This window comes from Nilaparvata lugens, chromosome 3, assembly GCF_014356525.2.
Source record: "Nilaparvata lugens isolate BPH chromosome 3, ASM1435652v1, whole genome shotgun sequence".
NCBI classification, from domain to species: Eukaryota; Metazoa; Arthropoda; class Insecta; order Hemiptera; family Delphacidae; genus Nilaparvata; species Nilaparvata lugens.
In genome coordinates, this window is record NC_052506.1 from 79,073,395 (window position 1) to 79,096,702 (window position 23,308).

Sequence of the window (23,308 nt, forward strand, 5' to 3'; positions counted from 1 at the left end):
AGTTGAGTGAGTGTAGGTTGTAATGTAAATGTAACTGAAGCTACCTGCTCAGTTCTAAATATTGTAGGTGTAGAAGGGTTCATGAAGGGTGGTAGAATATCGAGTGTCAGCATTGGCTGAATAGGCAGTATTTAGATAGCTTATATAAGGCATGGTGACACCTTTAAGTGAATCTTATTGTAGGAAATATTGATTTTTTCACAATACATTTAGGCCTAATCAATTATAAACTGTTACATTAACTGGTACAAATGTATACATTAGCTATTTCGTGAGGTTGCTAAAAATACATAGCTGTGCCCAAGTTACCTAGTAAACATTATTGACCGAGCGAAGTGAGGTCCGAGATTCAAGTCGACGGTTTGGCATTCCTCTTAATGTTTAAATGTTTTTGTGTTGCGCATCAACGGCGAAACGCGGTAATAGATTTTCATGAAATTTTGACAGGTATGTTCCTTTTTGAATTGCGCGTCGACGTATATACACGGTTTTTGGAAATTTTGCATTTCAAGGATAAAAGGAGAAAGGAGCCTCCTTCATACGCCAATATTAGAGTAAAAATCAAACTATAGAATTATTCATCATAGATCAGCTGTTTAGTGGACTATAATACTACCCGTTCAAAAACATCGAACAACTTGAAAATGTATCTTTCCATCAACGTTAGTTGTAGCATAGAGAAACAATAGCATAAGTAGATATCCCATGGTATAGGGCGTTTATGTCGCAACTTTTTCTGTTATCTCAAGCCGATTACTGTCGATTATTGTAGATTCTTACTGTTTTGACCGGGTAAGAGTGTACGAACGGCACAATATGAGAGACTACCAGCGTCATAAAGCTTCACGGGAAAGAACTACGTGTACTATCAGCTTGAGATAACAGTAAAAGTTGCGACATAAACGCCCTATACCATGGGATATCTACTTATGCTATTGTTTCTCTATGGTTGTAGACGGTTGACTATAACACTAACCGTTCATAAACATCGAACATCTTGAAAATTGTATCTTTCCATCAACGTTGTAGACAGTTGCAGCCAGACCTGATAACAGCGCTCACACTCACATTCCGGGACGACACGTCACGGTACGATAGGACAGAAACCTCTATGTTTATTTAGGATTTTTCTAGACATTTTTGAATTGATAAATTATTTATTAATTTTTGAGAAAACATAACAACAGGTCAATGTAACTTACTGAGTGCGAGGTCTACTGTTCACAGAACTACTAGTACTCTAGTCATTGTAACTACATTGTAGTTAACCATGAATTATAATCAGGTAATACACAATACAATGCATTCTAGGTACATTGGTTGTGCCTGATTATAATTCATGATCACCTTACATAATAATTATCCATAATTCATATCCAGATTATCAGACAAGTTAGGGATTAATTACTAAAGAAGATCTAGATCAGATGATTTAGTGAGGAATTGGACAAAACAGACATTGAAGTGCAACGAAAAATCCAGATAAATAGAATTTTACAGGATTAGGAATCTATAAAATGCATAATCCCAAGTTAATCAGTTCAGTAGTTCAGACGTGATTCTGCGTCATTCGTGAATTTCTCATGTATAAGTCGATTCTACCCTTTATTTTTTTTTATCATGTAATGAAGACTAGGAGAAAATATACATAGAAATGCAGATTAATAACAGTACAATAAAATAATTGCAGATCATTAATAAGTACAGATTTTAGTGGGGAAAATGGTAGTAAATCTATATAAATAAAACTCACTGAAGTTTAAGAGATGACCTATAAACTTACGTTCAATCGACAATAATATTTAATCAATTTTTGAATCAATATAATATACAACATATTAAGAATAAATACAGAATATTCGAATCAATTCGATAATATTTGTCAATTTTTGAGCGAATCTCTCAGGCTGTAATAATGCACATACTTGTTAGTACAGCTCAGAAGTATCATATTTTTGAATGTATAATTCAAATGTTATGACTGTGATTAATTTTCCATCCATGTTGGTGAATTCGTTTTACCAGAACATGTTCTCACGGCTACCATCTGGCCTAGACTTTTTACAAGCTAGGTATTCAACCTCAATTTCACCAGTGAAACTCATCAGAAAATAGATCCCAATATCTAGATAGAACCCGCATTTCTTATCGAATAGTTACATGAGAGCTATCTCCAATCAGAGCCAACCAATATCCAATCAGAGACAAGCGAATAGTACTCTATACTCTCTGCTCCAATGTTCAAATACTGGAATGATTCCAGGAGAGCCAATATTATCAAAGTATAAGAAGCAGGGGAACTAGAGCGTGAATAAGAACAAGTTACAGTTGAATAGAAACCAAAAAATAGGTTGAAGAGCTCAAATCCAGATTAGAACTGAGATATAAAGCATATAAACTAAGAGAGGGAATAAATACAGGAGACCAATATTCATATCTGTAGATGAATATCAGTTGCAACCCTGCAGTGATGTGTGGAGATTAGTAATATATTATAGCGGCCTCTCATCTGAAGGTTAGATTAGATTGGAGCTTTCTATTTGTTTTTTCAGATTGATTTCTACAGTGTTGCAGGTCTGATGCCTAGTGAGATCGGACTCCCCAACATATATATGTAACATACATATTCATGTATGTTACAATATATATATACTGGCTTATACACAAATTTGAATCAAATGACAGTATAGCGAATATGATCAACGATGTCAAAAAGTATGGAAAATTATTAATGAGAATGAAGATTGAATGCAATTTGAATAACGATAGTATAATATTGTAAAGAACTACATAAATCGGCAGTGTTTCAACAAATAATTGTCGACTCTGATAAGGATATAATAATAATATCCCTCCCATCAAAACACGACCAGGAGAGAGAGATTATATTATATTAGATTAAGCTGAGTTTACACCAAAGTTATTAACAAAATGTTGATAACAATCCTGATAGATTCTATTAGTTTGAACATAACTTATCATACACATGAAGAACATATGAGTTTGTCAAGCTCCGTTCAATCAAATAGAATCTATAAGTATTAAGTTATTAACATTTTGTTAATAATTTTGGTGTGAACCCAGTTTTAGAGCTCTTTATTTATATATGATACTAGCTTTCACACTAATTTACATTGAACATACTCAACGAATTTCACAAGTATGGAAAATCAATTTATGAGAATAAATAATATTGAATTCAATTTAGAATAACGATAATATGATAAATTGTGATGTACCTTCATAAATTGGCGATGTTTCAACAAATAATTGTCGTTTCTCTGAAAAGGATATAAAATAATATCCTCCCCATCATCACACGAACGGAGAGATTGATTGATCAATTGATTTATTTATCGCATGCCAGGTCTTGAAAGACGTATTGCATTTATAACATTGCGAAATTACAAAATGATAATAAATTAATGTATGAAAAAACTATTCTAAATGTACAAAACAAGGGAATAATAAGTGAACTATGCTAAAAATAATTAAAAAATATAAAAGTATAACCTCATTACAATTGAAATATATTAAGATACATATGATGAAGAATGAAGAACATTGTTGAAACAAATTAATGAAGAATAATAATAAAATAAGTGAAAGAAAGTTATGATGAGAGAGAGAGAGAGAAAGATTGATTGATTGATTGATTGAGTATTTATGTAGATTACAATATAAACTGGCTTATACACTTATATACAATAGCTTACAATACAGCAGAATATTATAGATGAATTTACATAATATAGACTAGGAAAATAATTATTGAACTGTAGATGATATGAAAAAGCAATTTGTAATATAATAACTATAGATAATAATTATATTGTTATGCATCTACATAAATTGGCGGAGCTTTGGACATATCAATGTCCATTCTTCGGAAAGAATATTAAAAATATCCTCCCCACTAACTCTCTACCAAAGAAAGAGATAGAGAGAAAGAGAAGGAGAATAGTGTGTTGGTTTGTGGAGAACATTGTTAAAATGTGGCCTCTCTTTTCAAGAGGTAGGGATCAGATTAGATCATATTCCTCAATTTATGTAGATTGCAATATATTTGCTGCCTTAAGCCAATTAGCCTAGCTACACATGGGTACATAAATTTTGGATTTTCGATTTTTGCCTTCCTTATAAATACTATCAGATTAAATGGAACTTGGCAAACACATGATGAATCATAATATGTTTGTCAAGTTTTATTCAATAATAGAATTTAAGGGCAGGTTTCCGAGCTCGGGATTCAGCTAAGTTCTACACTTTAAGCTTAGTCAGAAAATTGGCTTTCCGAAACGTGGCGTAGTTGTAGTCCATGTCTAAATTAAAACTATAAAATCGAACACAAAATAAAATGAGGAGAGAATAGTGTAGTGTCCAAACGTTGCAACTCTCTCATTCATGAAAATCTCTGTTAGGGAGCTTCCTCAATCTCGGGATCTAGGGTCTCTGAAGCCTGATGATTTTACAAAGCCTTGAATACTGGTAGTTCTGTGAACAGTAGACGTCGCGCATAGTAAGTTACATTGACCTGTTGTAATTTTTTTCTCAAAAATTAATATATAATTTATCAATTTAAAATGTCTAGAAAAAATCCTAAATAAACATAGAGCTTTCTGTCCTATCTATCGTACCGTGACGTGTCGTCCCGGAATGCGAGTGAGAGCGCTGTTATCAGGTCTGGCTGCCGTCGATACGCCAATCCAATCAACCCATCAGAGAACATTCTGTGTTGTCGTGTTGGCGAAAAGTCGGTGTGTTGAAATTAACAAAATAAACTACTATAATGCTGATTTCCTACAAACTTCATTTCTCACTTTTCATGATTTTAGAAATCAATTTCTTTTCAATAATATTTGTTGCAATTTTAATCATCAGATTAAAAAAGAAAATGTAAAAAAAAATGTTTTCTATCAATAACTCCAAACTAGAATCATGGCCTCAGCTTATGGAAAGACAAAGTTAGTAGACAACTGTATACTAACGTTGATGGAAAGATACATTTTCAAGATGTTCTATGTTTTTAAACGGATAGTATTATAGTCCACTAGACATCTGATTTAAGATGAATAAGGCTAGTTTCACATTCATTCGGTTCGTTTCGTTTTCGGCAAATTCCGATAAGTGTGAAACGGTAATTCGGTTTGAATTCGGTACCGAATAGAAACCGCATAGAACCGAACGCCCCACTTGACACTAATAAATTCTATCAGGTTTCAATTCGTTGCTGGCGAGACGCTACTTTCACACACCTTCGGTTCGTTTCGTTTTCGATTCGTTTTCGGCAAATTCCGATAAGTGTGAAACGATGATTCGATTTGAATTCGGTACCGAATAGCAACCGCATAGCACCGAACGCCCCCTCGTCACGAATAGGTTTCATCATATTCGAATTCGTTGCTAGGGAAACGGGAAAAAACAAAGTCTTTTACACATGCTTGCCTTTTTAGTTTATCGTGATTATCTGTTTCAAAATTTTCCAAGTCAAAATCATATGGTCAATTCATTTCTGTTAGTTCACAGGAACATTTCTTTCTCAATGAATAGTTTGCAAAAACAATATGAAAGATATAAATTAAAACTCAGGGAGAATTTTTATTTTTCCACGAATATTACATGATTTCATCAATGGAGAGAAGAGATGAAGTTTATATACCATGTGTCAAAACAAGAACAAATTTTCAATTCAAAAAAATCATCTCTCTGAACATCAAAAATTGACAAAATTAAAAAGAAACTATTCAAATAATTCACAATTTTCAATTAATTTTAAAATTTTGTTGTTCAAGAAATAACATATCACAATTTAACACAAGCTGTTATATTTAAATATACAAGCATGAACTGTGAAAATCCAGACACAGCTGTGTTTAAGAAGAAAATACCTAATTGGAACCGTACGAATTAAAACCTGACATGTATGAAAGCCTCATTCGTTTTCGGTAACGAACCGAACCGAACCGAAAACGTACCGAACCGAATGAAACCGAAAGCGTGTGAAGCTAGCCTAACTCTAAAGTCTGATTTTTACGGTAATATTGGCGTTCAACCAATCAATCAAATTTCATTCATTGAAGTAGTTGCATACAAAAGACAAGCTTCACAACATTGAATCGTCACAATCAATAATAAGCACAGAAAGTACAATGGAGGAGACGTCAAAGAAAAACACTTCAAAGGAGACTGCTTTTCCTCTTGTATGATCCTTAAAATACAGAATTTCAAAAAACCGTATGTATACGTCGACGCGAAATTCAAAAAGGAACATGCCTGTCAAATTTCATGAAAATCTGTTGCTGTAAATGCGGAACATGAATATAAACAAAAATTTAAACATATAAACATAAAGAGAAATGCCAAACCGTCGACTTGAATCTTAGACCCCACTTCGCTTGGTCAATTACCCCCCCCAGTCATACCTTGCCTATGTACCGTTTCAAAGTCACCGAGGCAAAGCTACGGGGCGCCTACTGTAGCTCAAGTAAGATGAAACGTATGCAGCGCAACCTTATGGAACTTATGAGACTATAGAACTCATGGAACTTAAGAAACATATGGAGTTCTGAGGAGAGTACAACCCTGAACAATAAACTAAAAGATTTTTCTTTGTAGAGCAGTAATAGATCTTGGCCTCTCATCTCAAGAGATACAAAGAGAGAGAAACCACCCTCTGTATGATGATAGGCTTCTCTTCTCTCGGCAAGAGTAAGAGAGGTTGATTGATTGATATAAGAGGGAGAAAGAGAGAGTTTTGTGTGATGATGTGCTGAGGTGCTGGGCTGGGAGAGAGAGAGAGAGAGAAAAATCCTCTATATGATGATAGGCTTCTCTCGGCAAGAGTAAGAGAGGTTGATTGATTGATATAAGAGGGAGAAAGAGAGAGAGAGTTTTGTGTGATGATGTGCTGAAGTGCCGGGCTTTGCTTTGAAGCCTGTAGAGTGCTTATTCTCCAGCCGCTCTCTGGAGTGTGTGTACTGCTTCTCTCCTGGTGAAGGGTGGAATTTGCTCTCCATTACCCGCCTAGATAAGCACTCCAGCTGAGAGGCTCTTCTCCTGGAGCTAAAATCTGTTGCATCCTCCTAACTGGCCCTTCACTCGCTGGGTACCGGTTGCAGTTAAGTTACAAAAACTTATTTGCTCTTGGGATGAACACACGTATCGATACGTTGTGATTGCATGTATCACAAAAAAATATCGGGGCACCGAGTTTCGCTCGTTATTTATTTATTGACTATTAATAAACCGAACACAATTCTCTAAAATGATCGGGGAAGGACTTACAGGCACAGCCCAAAACTGTTTCTTTCCCGAATTTTGATTTATACACTATAAATAGTCCAGAAAGTAGGTTATGTCCCAAACACTTGAATTCAGGTTCAATTTTCGGTTCAAACATTTGAAAACAAAAAATTTATAATCGACCGAGCGAAGTGAGGTCTAAGATTCAAGTCGACGGTTTGGCATTTCTCTAAATGTTTATATGTTGCGCATTTACGGCGAAACGCGGTAATAGATTTTCATGAAATTGGACAGGTATGTTCCTTTTTGAATTTCGCGACAACGTATACCTAAGGTTTTTTTGAAATTTTCCATTTCAGGGATAATACAAAAGGAAAAGGAGCTTCCTTCGAACACCAATATTACCGTAAAAATCAGACTATAGAATTATTATCCATCATAAATCAGCTGTGTAGTAGACCATAATACTACCCGTTCAAAAACATCGAACATCTTGAAAATGTATCTTTCCATCAACGTTAGTAGACAGTTGTCTACTAACTTTGTCTTTCCATAAGCTGAGGCCATGATTCTAGTTTGGAGTTTGGAGTTATTGATAGAAAACATTTTTTCTACATTTTTCTTTTTTAATCTGATGATTAAAATTGCATCAAATATTATTGAAAAGAAATTTATTTTTAAAATCATGAAAAGTGAGAAATGAAGTTTGTAGGAAATCAGCATTATGGTAGTTTATTTTGTTAATTTCAACACACCGATTTTTCACCAACACGACAACACAGAATGTTCTCTGATGGGTAGATTGGATTGGCGTATCGACGGCAGCCAGACCTGATAACAACGCTCAAACTAACATTCCGGGGCGACACGTCACGGTACGATAGGACAGAAAGCTCTATGTTTATATAGGATTTTTTCTAGACATTTTAAATTGATAAATTATTTGTTATTTTTTGAGAAAACATAACAACAGGTCAATGTAACTTACTGAGCGCGAGGTCTACTGTTCACAGAACTACTAGTATACAAGCTTCTTGCCCTCCAAGATTCTTATCAGTTCTAGCATCACAAGGCATTCGAATTGAAGATTCTTGTACGATATTTACAGAGATTACAAGATTGGTGTGTAGCTTTTATTCATGTTAAACAAGCTTCTTCACAATATATCCTATTATATTAAGCGAGCGATTTCTGTATATCTGTATATATTTTTATAATTGGTTATTCATCTTCAACGGATCTCGGGAACGGCTCTAACGATTTTCACGAAATATGAAACATAGTAGGTTTATGATATAAAAATTCGATTGCACTAGGTCTCATCCCTGGGAAAACTCGCTGAAAGACATGAAAAGGATGATAATTATTCATCCTTGGAAAAACAGATGATAACTTCGTCGTCTGTCTAAACAGAAAGTGCGTGTGTTGGAGAGAAGCAGAATTATTTCCAACTGTGTAATCAATCAGCGAGAAATATTATCTGGGAAGATATTGATTGACTCAATCAAAATAATCTGATTTGTTGACATGCCATGATAATCATTCTAATTATATCATAATTTTCAAAGTTAATCATTATTTGACAATTTTAAGTGATTAGTGAGTGTTATTTTGTTATTCAATTTGGTTTGTGAATAATCTAAATTAGAACTTTTATGTTTTTAAATGTTTGGACTGAAAATTGAACCTGAATTCAAGTGTATGGAACATAACCTACTTTCTGGACTATTTATTTTAGTGTATGAATCGAAATTCGGGGAAGATACAGTTTTGGGCTGTGCCTGTTAGTCCTTCCCCAATCATTTAAAAGAATATTGTGTTATGTTTATCAATAGTTTATAAATAAATGACGAGCGAAGCTCGGTGCCCCGATGTTTTTGTATTATTAAAGTAAGCACATCATGACTATCAATATCCATAACTAGTCTACTTTAATGCAGCAGTCCAATTTCGTAATAAGTTAATTCAAAACTTACTTGAATATGACATGTGTATCTAGAAGACTGCTTCAACGTATAACAAAACCCAATAAAAACTTAATATTAGTTGCCCAATCCATTAAATCAATTCGTGATACTATTTTCAGTTGTTACACCATCATCAATTCCTGAACTGTAAGCTAATCTTGATGAATTTAAAAAAAAAAAAAAATAGGCCTATAGCCATCGTCGGTAAATCAAGAATCTATACACAAAATTTCAAGTTAATCAGTCCAGTAATTCAAACGTGATGATGCGTCAAACATAATAATTTTCCTACCCCGTACGTGTATAAGCCAGTTCCTTTCAGATTTCCAGTTCCTTTACAGGTTATCCAATCGCATTAGTAAATCTTAAATAAATAAATCTCTATTCAATTACAAGTAAATCACAGAATAACAATAATCAAATATTGAATTCAACAAAAAAAGTGCCTAGTGTACAGTCAATGAATACAATACTGCATGCTAAAGAATGAACTTTGTCTGCTGGATCTTTAATTACTTTCAAACCTTGTAATATTTTTAATCATTTTTTTCACAGAGAAAACGAGGTTCTGTAATTGGATTGGATGAAGGACTACTACTCTGTGACTAAAAAGCAATCAACTCTTGGTGGCAGTTGTGAATGGAAACTCATAACCACATATCATGGTGAGTAATCATCATAAATAATAAACCGAAAAACTATTCGAAGTGTGACTTTCGAAAAAGATTTCCGATCGCTGACACGTGTGTATTTTTTGTCGTAATTAATTTCGGCCGACGGTGATTTGATTATTATCAACTATTATCCACAGGTGGATGGGCTTAATTTGGGGTTGTACTGGGCTGCCCCTAACCCAACATCTGCCCCTATTTTTGTGCCCCAAAGAGCGTCAAACCCCGAGGGTTGTGAAACATCTGCAATACTGTACGGTACCTTTGTTGTATTACAGGTATAGGGTGGTTTGGAATTGGGATTCTATTGGCAAAGTCTTCAGTAATATAACCTGATAATAATGATTCAATACGAGATTAGAATTAATTTTGTTTTTTTGGTCCTTCTTCAAAATTATTACGTTTATAATGTGAATATTTCCTATTTTGGTAATAATCATGTGAAATATTTCTTCTATGTTTGGTTTTGAAGAATCTACATATCTAAATTCTGCTTTGTGAACAATAATTATATTATGGACTGAAAATTTTGTGAAATGAAGAACTACAAGACATAATCTATACCGGACTATGTGTAACCTTATCTGAATTAGGGAGATGAATGGCACAATGTTACCTCATTTTTCCTCTCTCTATCATTTTGATGATGTACTTATTGTTTGAATAGATAATAAACATATAGAATGGGTGGAATGATAGAAGAATTATTTTTGATAATCATTAAACGAAGGTCAAAAATTAAATGCTGTAAACAGCCACGAAGACTTCTGCTATTATTAAATTTATTATGATTACAACATCAAAATTATTATCATTTACAGTATGAACTGTACAAAAAACCCGCAAACTTAGGATGCAATGAATAAACACATAAAGCTTTGTAGACAATAATAGAACTATAGAATAAGTACATTATTGAAATGATAGGGAGAGAAAAAAATAAGGTAACCTTGTGCTATTCCTCTCCCAAATTTAGATAAGGTTGCACATAGTCCGAAATAGGTTAAGTCTTATTTTTGCCCACTTCACAAAATTTACAGTCATTAATTATTTTTACAAAGTAGATTTTCAAATTTAGATGCTTGAAAACCAAACACAAGTAATATTTCAGATTATTATCAGTAAAATAGGTAATATTCACATATTAAAGAAATAGTTTTAAAGGACCAAAAACAAACTTTATTGTAAGCTTAATTTTCTTAAGCTAATTTGAATCAGGTGCTGACTTCATAACTTGAATTCCACTATAAGCTTAGAAAATGTATCAACATTATGAAAATAAAGGATGGAATAAATAATTTATGATTTGAAAAAAATGTATATTTTAGGGCACCAGCAACTCAATCCCAAAATTTGAAATTGGGTTAGGCCCTCACATACACATAGATTTTTGTTCGTACGATATTATGCCGTCCTTATGAATTCTATTAGATTAAACGGAACTTGTCAAACATCTGTTTAGTCTAATAAAATATATCAGGACGGCAAAATACCGTACGAACAAGCATCGATATGTGTGTGTACTGGGCCTTAGTTATCACTTTCAAAGACGTTTTCATAGATATGTGCATCAAAGGATTGGGCATGAGCAGAGAAAACTTCTCTATTCTGCGGTAAGAGGGTAGCTTAGCTGCGCTAAGATAGGTTTTGGTAGTGTGGGGTGAATGTGAAGAGAGAGGAAGAGAGAGAGAGAGAGAGAGAGAGAGAGAGAGAGAGAGAGAGAGAGAGAGACAGTGAGTGAGTGAGAGAGAACAGGCGGCTGCTAATTAGCTCTCTTGGGAATTGTTGGATAGGTAAACATGATGAATGAGAGCCAACACTGAGCTGACTGAACCATGGCACATGTTCCTTGTCTATAATCCACAATGATCTGATATCATATACACGACTTTTATTCTTTATTCTTTTTTACAATGGAGCACAGATTGGGAGAGAAAAACTAAGAATACTTTGTAATATTTCTCTCCCAAATTTAGGTAACATTAAAAATCCAAAATGAGGTTATGTCTTCTGTAGATTTCCACAACATTTTCAGTCCAAAAATATTTACACAAACCATTCTTGTAAATTTAGATGTTTCAAATCTCCAAATAATAATAATTTATAACACTTTTTACTTTATTTTTGTTTTTGATTTTGGAATTCGTACATTTTTGATCTTGATTAAATTTAGGATTGTGAATTTGGGATTGTGTGGAGTGGTTATCAAAATTGATAAATAGTGTAATGTATACTAATAGAATAAACAAACAGGTTTGAATTTAAAAAATCATCAATGAGATGTTTGTTTTAGTAATTATTGTAGTCATACTGAGTTGTCTATAATTTGTATTTGATTCTCTAGTCATTGTAATTATAACAGAAGGAATTTTTCATCTTCATTTCATTGGTGGACCAAACAAGAACATGCTACTAATGAATTCAATGCACATTCTCCAGTAATTGTAATTACAGAAGGAGTTTTTTCTTCCTTCCATTGGTGGGGAGAACAAAAACTTGCTACTCTTAAATTCAATGCACATCCATACATTGAACTCACGCGTACATTGTCAGATCAGTTTCTCTCTTTATTCTTCATTCATTTATGCAATAAGTACAGTAACGGAATTATAGGGAGTGGAAAAATAAGGTAATCTTGTGCTATTCCTCTCCCAAATTTATATAACGTAACACATAGTCCGAAATAGGTTAAGGTAGACATAACATCCATTCTTGGTTTACACACACAAAATAAATTATTTTTTACTTCTGCATTATCAATGTTATCAGACTTTATCTTTGGGTTGATCACTCAACCCAATAAATGTCGATTTCTCTAAGGATAAAAGAGTTAACGCTAATTCAATGAGGTTCAATTAAAGGTACTCTATACATAGATAATCCTATTAATTGTCTACTGTGTGGAGAGTAGGCTACACTTATTCACAAACGAAAATTTTCACGATGATTTCAAAGATTGTGTCTATGATGTTGAATGATGATTATAACCACGATATTCGTGATGATTACTTATTTTCTTCAAATAAATTACTATAGTGAGGTCCACGTTATAATGGCAATGAAGAAAGATAGGAGAAAAACGTTGCCGATCGTCTGTCTTGTCAATGCCGTCTACAGACGGTAGCTGATACAAGCTTATTGATGTAATACTGTATACGGTTCATTCTCGTTTAAGATAATCAATTATATTTAATTAAGCAAGACATTATATTTTTCAATAATATCATAATGAATATTAAACATTCCGTTAATTAATTGTTAATTCTACATTGTTAAAATACGATCTGGCAACAGAGGAAAGCGAGAAAGAGATACCGCTATCCGCTTTGTTGAATGATAGACAAGGATATAGTGAGGACCACGTTATAATAGCAGTGTGTGATTTGCGATGGTGTTGCTATCCTTGTCTATCATTCAACAAGGCAGATGGCGCTATCTCTTTCACGCATTGCGATGTTACCACATCGTTTATCAACGATGTAGAAATTCAACTAATTGACAAAATATTTAATCTCAATCATGGAAATTTATTATTAGATATTCAAAAATATATTTTCTTGAGAAATGAAATATGGATTAACTATTTTTAGCTATAATGAACAGTTAAATTGATCAGATAGGCTATACCAGTATCAGCTGTTTGGGTGGCAAGGCTGAGATATGGCAATCCTTTTCTCCTATCTTCCTACACTGCCATTATAACGTGGACCTCACTATGGCAATACAATTGCTAAACAAACATTGCCATTATAACGTGGACATCACTATAGATCCAAATTAAGAGTGTAGTCACTTTTCAAAAAAGTGAATAAATAGTCACATTGCTGATGATGATAATGATGATGAGATGATGATGATGATGCTGATGAAGATAACCACGATATTGGAATAGAATAGAATAGAATCTTTATTGCAGCCATATCTGAGTTCATCATATCAGATACAATACAAGAGTCAGATGTTTACAACACTAGCCGTCAGGCTCGCTTCGCTCGCCATATCCGTCTAGACCCCCGACTGGGTCGTCCAAGAATGAGATCAACAATCTCGCTTCGCTCGCCTGCATTTATCATTTTTATCATATGTTAGGACAATCCAGTCGGGGATCCAGACTGAACGTCTGGCTAAAAGGATATGGCGAGCGAAGCGAGCCTGACGGCTAGTAATATAATGTTCCCAGGAATAGCTCTGATTGAAGTAGCAGTGCCCAATCAATTTTTCCGCAAAAAAGGCATTTCAATCTTCAACTTGGTGTCAACCTAACAAAGTCAACTCAACTTAATGCCAACCTGACAAAATTATTAATTTAGTTACCAGTTAACAACAAACTGTTTCGAAGAGGTACTCTCTCTAGATTATAGTTCTATATTAACATATAGTATGGACATTTTCCAATTATAATTACGAGAATAAGATGAATATACATGCTAAAAGACGAACTTTAAACCCTTAAAAACCACCCTTAGAGTTAAAATATTGCCAAAAGATTTCTTAGTGCGCCTCTAAAGGGCCAACTGAACATACCTACCAAATTTGAACGTTTTTGGTCTGGTAGATTTTTAGTTCTGCGAGTGAGTGAGTCAGTCAGTCAGTCAGTGAGTGAGTGCCATTTCGCTTTTATATATTATATAGAAGATTAAGTTAGGCTAGTCACACACCGATTAGTCAAGACAAGACTAGTCACGTTTAGTCACAATACTTCTCATCGTTGGTTATGGAGTCATGTCTAATTGCAATGACTAATCAGTGTGTGTTGTGTCATAAGCAGCAATGTAAGGTATCATGACTAAACGTGACTTGTCTTGTCTTGACTAATCGGTGTGTGACCAGCCTTACACTATTAGTACCCTGGCACCTGATTTTCAACTTATAACCTTATATTCCAAGCTAATGTATAAAAATCTTCAATCTTGTTTAAAGGGTTAGCTGCGCTAAGAAACGTTTCATATGATTTTTAAAAGTTTCATTCTCCATATTTCTAAGATCTTCAGGAAGTGAACTAGACAATTTTATGGATAAAAATAGAAATGATTTTTGTGTACTAGAATAGGTATACCGATAAGTAGTCAATTCAACCCTATTTCTAGTGTAATGGCTACGAACTACCCTCTGCTCCACAAACTTCTCCAAATTCTCCTTGACATGAATAAGGCTTTGTTGAGTAAATATTGAAGGTAGAGTCAATATTCCCAGAACTTTAAAATGTTCACCACACTGTGCTCGCTTAAGGTGCGTACAGATTTACGCACCGCGAAAATGAGCAATTCACTTTTAATCAGCTGATGCCAAGCTTTTTATATATGTATCTTTCCGTTTCTGTAAAAAAACAGATATAATCAGCTTATTAAAAGTGAATTGCTCATGTTCGCGCGCCGCGATATCGCGCGATATATCTGTACGCACCTTTAGAAAGCCCACAAATCAGTCAGAGACGATGATTACTTATTTTCTTCAAAGAAATTACCAGATAATCCGTCTGAAGAGTGCAGTCATTTCCCCCCCCCCACCAAAAAAAAAAAACAAATAGTCACATTGATGATGATGACGATAACCTCGAATTTCCGATTATTATTTATTTTCTTCAAAGAGATGGCAAGTGCACAGATGAAAGAAGAGGTGGAGGAGTTGGAGGGCGGAGGACAAGGCAAAGAGGGGATTTGGCGGTGCGCTGAGTGATTAATGTTCCTAGTGAGTCTGTCATCCAGTCGAGGGCCTCACTCAGGCTTCTTCACTCATCATACAAAAAGGGGAATATGTTTACCGTCTCACCCCTAACTGTACAAGTGAGACAGGGTGTAACCGAGGGAGAGAGATAGAGTGACAGAGCCATACAGAGAAAGAGTGAGTGAGCGAGGGTGTAGCTGAGAGACAGAGTGGGAGGATTGGAGTGTCTGTGAGAGAGAGTGAGTTAGAGCGAGGGTGTGAGGATAGGAGTGTGTGTGTGAGAGAGATTGAGTGAGAGAAGAGGATGGGAGTGTGTGTGTGTGTGTGAGAGAGAAAGTGAGAAAGAGGGTGACTGAAGTGCGCAATACGGAAATGACCGGCATGATATAATTTAATCAGAGTCGGTGGTGGACTGGCTTCCTTCAACGCTGTCAAAGTCTGACCGCCCGAGGGTTGATCAGCTCAAATAATCTAGACCTCACCAATCAGCCCTCCTTCCCCCTCACTAACTCTACTCGACCAGAAACATCAATCATTAATTTCGTATTTCTTTCTGACTTTGACCTCTGTTTAGATTGGGTTTCGTTTGGATCACTAAGCCATGTAGATTCCCACTTGATGTGACTTATTTTTAAGAATTTATTCAGTATAGTATGTTATAGCTTATGTCATAAAAGTTTATGTTGTATTCAGAATTTATCATCTTATTTAGTAACATGCATTAGCTCATGAGAGTAGCTTTCTTCATAATTCAAATCAAAATTTCGAATCAAATCAAAATTTTATTCACAATTCAAACAGTTGAGGGTCCTGCCAAACCCAAAGGTTTTTCGGCGGGTGCCCAGTTACAGGAAAAAAATGAGTTACAAAAGATAAATGAACTTAGACGAAATAAATATTACACTTCAAAGATTTTAAGTAAAAAATGAAAGAAAACTGATACAAAATGCAAAAATAAAATAAGAAATATACATCAGATTTTGATACAGAATTACAGTAATGAAAAAAGGGAAAAATGGAAATTTATTAGAAAGGAATGAAATAATAAGGGAAAAATTGTTTAACACAAGTAATAGTACATTTTTATCGTTGAGGCAGGCGGCAGTGACAATAAAAGGAAAATTTCAAAACTTCAGCCAGCAAAAATTGAAAAATACTAATAATGTAAGCATATGCTGTCGTTTTTTTAACTTGACGTTTCTTAAATTATGAGTACGTTTGTAATATTATTAGTTTTATAAATTGATTGTGCTGTTATTATTGAGAAACAACATTACATCCTTCTTAGAGTAATCACGAATATTTGGAGGTAGTCTGTTAAATAAGTAGGGATCTTCTATGTATATATTTTTACTTTCCTTGCCCTATGATATACAGCTGAACTCTTTGCTCTTGTGCTATAGCCATGGCAAACTACATTTCCTTCAAATCTCTCTGAATTTCTGAAGACAAAATTTACAGTCTCATGGAAGTGCAATGCTGGGACCGTGAGAAACCTGTATTGGTCTGTATGTGTGTATGAGTGTAAGTCCGTCTGTGTACACGATATCTCTTCTCCCAATCAACGGAATGACTTGAAATCTGGAACTTGAGGTCCTTACACTATAAGTATCAGACACGAACAATTTCAATCAAATACAATTCAAGATGGCGGCTAGAATGGCGGAATTGTTGTCAAAAACAGTAGTTTACGCGATTATGTCAAAAACGGCTCCAACGATTTTGATCAAATTTATACTTAAAATATTCATTGATAAGCTCTATCAACTGCCACAAGTCCCATATCTGTAAAAATTTCAGGAGCTTCGCCCCATCTATGCAAAGTTTGATTGTAGATTCCAATTATCAGTCTTCAGATACAATTTAAACAAAAAATTCCAAGTGGGAAGGATTGAGCATGAAAATCTCTACAATTAATGTTTCGTAACATTTCCACATAAAAATGGAAATAAACTCGAAATTCGAGAAAATGTGATTATTCAATTGCAAACTGTTGGCAACTGTTGATTCTATTACTATTAAATCATTCACTACGAAGAGATAGCAGTGTGTCTCCAGCGTTATTGTCCTGTCACCAGCTGGCTCAGATCTTAGAATAGTAGACTTGAGATGCGCGTGAACACTAGCGTCAGGTGATCAATTTTCATAATGGCAAGGAGAGTTGTGTGAGTGCGCCACACCAGATTTTTTGTACATTGTTGTGAACGAAGAAGAATGAATTTCAATGTTAATTTATTGCAGTGTTCAGATTTGACTTGGTTCAGTTTAGTGGAGTTACATGAATATTCAAGGCTAATAATTATGATACTGGTGAAACGTTAGAGAGAGAATAATTAATCGTCCTATCAATGAGGTTCGAATATGCTCATTCAGTCTCATCCTAAAATAGTATCGCTGCATATATTTTGTCGAAGGAGTGCGGAGTTAAGACGCAGCCTCTCTCTCAATTTTTGAAATTATGAATGATTGATTTCTGAATGAGGCTTCATTTACTCCTTTATTTATAAAGTAATAAGAGCATTTTGTCAATCAAATTGAAACCCATTCCCTCATCTCGATCTTGAAGTATCTATGTGAACATAATAACGCTTGAGGGACGCTTTTACTTGTCTCTGAAGAAATTGTTCTTGTTATGCGAATTGAGCTCAACCCGTGCGTGTCTGACAAGTTTAAATTCAAACTAAGCTCTGTTAGTCCAAAATATATCATAAAACTGACGTATTGGATTAACAATAACTTAAAAATAATAATTTTTATTGATTCATACAATAAGTACAACATCAAAATGATAGGGAGAGAAAAAATAAGCTAACCGTGTGCTATTCCTCTCCCAAATTTAGACAAGGTTACAATTTTAGGCTTCTTTATCAACCATCCTCTTGAAACTTTATTATAGAGTTTATTTCTCAAATATGAAATACTTCTACGGGATAGGGTGCTATCAACTCTTTCAATTGTGATTAAGTTTTGAGCGACTTGTCTAGTTACTCTTTGAAAATTTTGAATATTTTTTAATTTGAGCACATGTTTCTTAATAGTCTTTAAAATGAACAATTGTCTTATAGTGAACAGATTGGAATTTTGAAACAATGTGACACTTGGGAAATCTCTCGGATACCTCATTATTGTTTTGATAACTAACTTTTGTAAAACAAATAGAGGTTTTAAAGTTGAATCAAAAGTTCCTCCCCATATAGAATTACCATACTGAACTAAGGATTGGAATAGAGCAAAATAAACAGATTTTAGTAATTTTAGACTCAAAATACTTCTAAGCATGTACATTTTTAAATTGACCACCCTTAATTTTCTACAAAGGTAGCTAATCTGAGGTGACCAGCGTAGATGCTTATCAACAAAAATACCAAGATACTTGTAATTGTTTACACTCTCAATAACCTCATTGCAAGAATCACATGGATACCTGTTACAAGCATTATTCAAACAAAGCCTGTTCATATCTAGATCTCCTCTTGTTGTTGGACTGAAGGTCATACATTTTGTTTTACCAAGATTTAGTCTCAAATAATTACATTTTAGCCACTGAGAAACCTTATAGTAACCCACTTTTGTTTGCTTGATAACATCTTCCCAGGAACCTTCTTGGAAGATAAGTGCTGTGTCATCAGCAAAACAAATTGTCTTAGACCCAACTGAGTCCAGTACACTAGGCAGGTTATTAACATAGATCAAAAATAAAACTGGTCCCAATACAGTCCCTTGAGGTAGACCCCATGTCACATCTCTAATCTCACTATTACTACCACCACAGCTAACGATTTGGCTTCTACCCCTTAGATAACTTTCAAAGAAATCTAACTCTATTCCTTGAATACCAATATTAGATAGTTTCTGGATCATTTTATCATGTGGTACTGTGTCAAAAGCCTTGGCCAGGTCCAGAAACATTACCAAGGTTTTTTTATTTGTTTTGAAACCATTGTATATTGTCTCAGTTAAGGACTCCAATGCATCCTCTGTGCTTCTACCCTGTTGGAAACCAAACTGCCTCTTATCAAGGATTTTATTAACATCTAGATATTCAACTAATCTTTTCTTTACCAATTTTTCGAAAATTTTAGAAATAGAACTTAGCAAGCTAATTGGTCTATAATTTTGAGGTATTTCTTTACTCCCCCCCTTGTGTAAAGGAATAACTTTTGCATGCTTGAAATGCAAGGGAAAGTATCCAGATGAAAAACAACAATTGAAAATTTCTGAAAGAGGTTTAGAGATTGTGTCAGTTAATAGTTTTAGCACGCTGTTGGATATGTTATCCCATCCAGGTGCCTTATTATCATTCAAACTTTTGATTACTTCCTTGATTTCTGTTTCAGTAACAAAATTGAAATTAAATGCATTTTCAATATCTATTGTTTGTTCCAAATATTGATCTTCATTCTGTCCATGTATATCAATTTCCTGCGCTTGATTTATACCTACATTCACAAAATAGTCATTCAAAGCATTAAGATCTTGATTTACATGTAATTGTGAATTCTTATTTACCCCAATAATTGCTTGATTTATCACAGACCATATCTTCTTAGGGTCACCTTGAGCTTTATTTATTTCTGATTGATGATATAAATATTTGGCTTTTCTAATTAGATCTACTATTCTATTTCTGTAAGACAGGAATTTCCTTCTCAGCTCTACATTAAATGGTTCATTTTTCAATCTTTTATATAATCTATCTCTTATAGTTATGGACTTTAGAATTCCATTGGACATCCAAGGTTTCAAATGTTTTTCAGTTAAATTAACCTTTTTAATAACTGTTGCTCTACTGATGCACGTTTTTACATTATTTACAAATTCATTTACTAATGTTTCAATACTTCTATTCGCGTCAATCTCCCAATTCATTAAAGCACTCTCCTCTAACAACTTTTCTTTATTAACATTCCTCACTTCAATAAACTTACATGGCTTACTAGATCGAGAACAAACATCTTTTTTAATTGATGCGTGAAGAGCAGTCGCATAATGATCAGTAATTGACATTTCTAATACAGCAGTTTTTAATGAGTCATTATGTTTGGATTTAGAAAAAATATGGTCTAAACAAGTATTTGAAGCAGGACGAGTTTTTCTATTGACAAAGGACTCAAACCCATGCGAACTCATAATAGACAAATAATCATGCGTTTTTTTTAGAGTTACATAACAAATCAATATTTACATCACCTATCACTAATGAATAATCAAAATTAAAGCATGAACCATTCATATAATTATCAAGTTGTTCTATAAATAAAGGTATACTTGTACTAGGAGATCTATAAACGGATGTTACTAAATATTTATTATTTTTAGTTTGCAGCTCAACAGCTAAGAAAGGATATTCGTTTGGACTATCAATTTTTTTCGAGGAAATACTATTAGCTACATACATGACAATTCCATCTGAACGATTCAAGGAGTTACTTTTTATATATAAATTATAGCCATTAATGTTTAACAGTGATTTTTCTTCTTCAGAAGTCCAGGTTTCAGTAAAAATTAGAACCTCAAATTTTGTTCTCATGCTGTTCAAAATAATGAGAATTTGATCAAAATTTCTTTTCAAACTTCTTATATTTAAACTAAAAATATTCAATTCATAATTAAGGGGCTGGATATAGTTCAAGTATTCATCGGTACTTTCACATTCCCTAACACTGTTAATACTATCTACAAATTGCGTGAGATCATTCATAATAAATGTTTAATCAAACCTGTAGCAACACTTTATTCCTCTCCGTTGATAACTTTTTTCAGATGGTCCAGTCCCTTGACTTTGAATACAGGTGAGCCCTCCGACTTCTTAGCGCACATTTGTGAACCACGAAACCAGACGAATTTCCAATCATTTTCCCTAGCTAACTCACGAGCGGCTTTCAGTTCTTTAGCACTCTTGGCAGTCAGCTGATTCATTAGCCTGAAGTGTCCGTTCGGCAGGTTTCTGTTGATTTTTTTCACGTCGATTCCGGGGCTGCTCCTATCTTCTCTGCTTATGGTTTGGAAAGCCGTCATCCATTTGTCCCTCATACTCCTTCTCAAGAACCTGACGACAATCATCGGTGTAGTCTCTCGGTTCATGGATGGCAGTCTGTGAGCGACGCTGATTTCGTTTGATGAAAAATCAGACACTTGGAGAGCACTGGCTACGCCTTGTAGGATTTCGTCCATGTTTTCGTTCTTTGTTGCAGGTATACCGGTTAATAATAAATTTTCCCTCCTGGTATATTCTTCTAATATTTCATTTCTCTTAGAAAGAAATTTCACTTCTTCTTTCAATTTTTGGTTTTCAGTGATTAATTGTTCATTAGCTTTTTTGATTTCTCCGATATCCGATTTGAAACTATCAAAACTATCCGAAACAAATTTTACTGAGTGAGTTAGTTCCCCTAATTGTTGATCAATATCTTTTTTCAACGATTTTGAAAACTGTTCAAATAAAACAGTCATTTTTCGCATTAAAACATCACTTTCCATTTCACTCTCTTCTTGACCTGGTGACACAGACACCTGTTTACAAGCACTGCACTTCCATTTATTCCGATTATCCTTTGAAAGTTTTTTGAAGTTCTTTTCGGTTAAATAGTGGCAGATGTAATGACATTTTTGTTTACACGAAGCACAAATTATTGAGTCTTCATCACTGAAATTGCCGAGGCAAACGTTGCAGTTATTCATATTTCAAACGTATCTATAATATGCGAGCTAAACAGAATACGAGTTTGATGTGTAGACGGTCACGATAAACAAGTCAGTACACTCAATAATAGATAAGCTGCAAACAATAGTACAATTCACTCCTTGTCACCACAAACACGTCCGCTCGTCACCGCTGCTCGACTAAGACTGATTTTATTGCATCCAACCCAAAGCTATGTATAAAAGATATTCATTGATCAGAAACAAAAACAAGAATTTTAATAGACAGGCACAAAGTTTAATGAATGGATGAAAGTATTATGAGTTACTAGCAGATAACCCGTGCTCCGCAAGGGTCTATTTTAAAACATGTCAAACTGAAAACTTGACCGAGTGGAATCTTGAAGAAGTGTAAATAGGCCTAAACCATCCTCGGTTAATTAAGAATCTATAATATGCAAAATTTCAAGTTAATCAGTCCAGTCGTTCAGAAGTGATGATGCGTCAAACATAATTTCCCTATCCCGTACATGTATAAGTCAGTTCTTTACTTTATAATTGTACTAGCAGGTAACCCGTGCTTCGCAAAGGTCTTTCTTAAAACTTGACGTAATGAAATCTAGAAGAATTCAAAATAGGCCTATAAGAATCCTCGGTTGATTAAGAATTTATATGTTGCATTTCAAGTAAATCAGTATGACCACCTTTCAATTAAAAAATAGAAGTTGGATTCAAAATGGCGGAAAAAATTTGGGTGTGACGGAAAACCTGTTTTTAACTGTTTGAGAAATCTTCTGCTGCTTCCATACAAACTGGAAGCATGACAAATAATTGAAAACTTGACAAACTGAAAACTTGATGTAATCAAATCTTGAAGAATTTAAAATTGGTCTATAACCACACTCGGTTAAGCGAGAATCTATATGCAAAATTTCAAGTTAATCAGTCCAGTAGTTCTGACATGATAATGCGTCAAACATAATTTCCCTATACTTTACATCTGTATAGGCTACGTTTATATTCCAGTTCTTTCCTTTATTATAGTATAGAAGATGATACATGGATGGATGATCATTGTTATTTTACTAAAAGATAGAATAAGTTGAATAGTTTCCCTTTCAG

General features: G+C 34.2%; 2 protein-coding genes across 3 annotated transcripts in view; one reads left to right on the plus strand and one right to left on the minus strand.

Annotated features, from left to right (window-relative positions):
• The window catches only part of LOC111046759 (LIM/homeobox protein Lhx3), a 158,372-nt gene that overhangs the window by 118,448 nt on the left and 16,616 nt on the right, over positions 1-23,308 (minus strand). The gene's annotated exons all lie outside the window — the stretch shown is intronic.
• Positions 9,764-23,308, plus strand: part of LOC120350286 — a 122,170-nt gene continuing 108,625 nt past the window's right edge. The window contains exon 1 of the mRNA XM_039422907.1: positions 9,764-9,874. The gene's annotated coding sequence lies outside the window, so the exon portion shown is untranslated. The remainder of the gene's footprint in view (positions 9,875-23,308) is intronic.